General features: G+C 32.3%; 1 protein-coding gene across 1 annotated transcript in view; it reads left to right on the forward strand.

Annotated features, from left to right (window-relative positions):
* Positions 1 to 337, forward strand: part of LOC119587788 — a gene marked incomplete at its 3' end in the record, with an annotated part of 7,949 nt that overhangs the window by 549 nt on the left and 7,063 nt on the right.

A 337-nucleotide genomic window follows, 5' to 3' on the forward strand; every position in this document is an offset into this window, starting at 1 on the left:
TGCAGCGCACATATACTGTGCCTATGATAAGCATTTAAATATCTTGTGGCAACCAAATTTTAAAAGTCACTGACTATGTTTATCATACTGTAGCAAGTACTACATTGAATGCATAACTCAGTATGCACGGTTAACTGGGCCTTTTTCAGATGTGGCTGGTATGCAGCACTTACGGGACTATAACAACAAAATTATATAATTTTTTTATATCATTTATAAGGGAAAACATGTACTCTGTGTACATGATTGAGTATGGTTTTATTGAGGGATATAATTTTCAGTTTTTTATTTTTATGAAATATGAGATTATAAGCAGTAATGTACAAAGCTGCTGACT

The sequence above is a fragment of the Penaeus monodon genome, chromosome 23 (assembly GCF_015228065.2).
Source record: "Penaeus monodon isolate SGIC_2016 chromosome 23, NSTDA_Pmon_1, whole genome shotgun sequence".
Lineage (NCBI taxonomy): Eukaryota > Metazoa > Arthropoda > Malacostraca > Decapoda > Penaeidae > Penaeus > Penaeus monodon.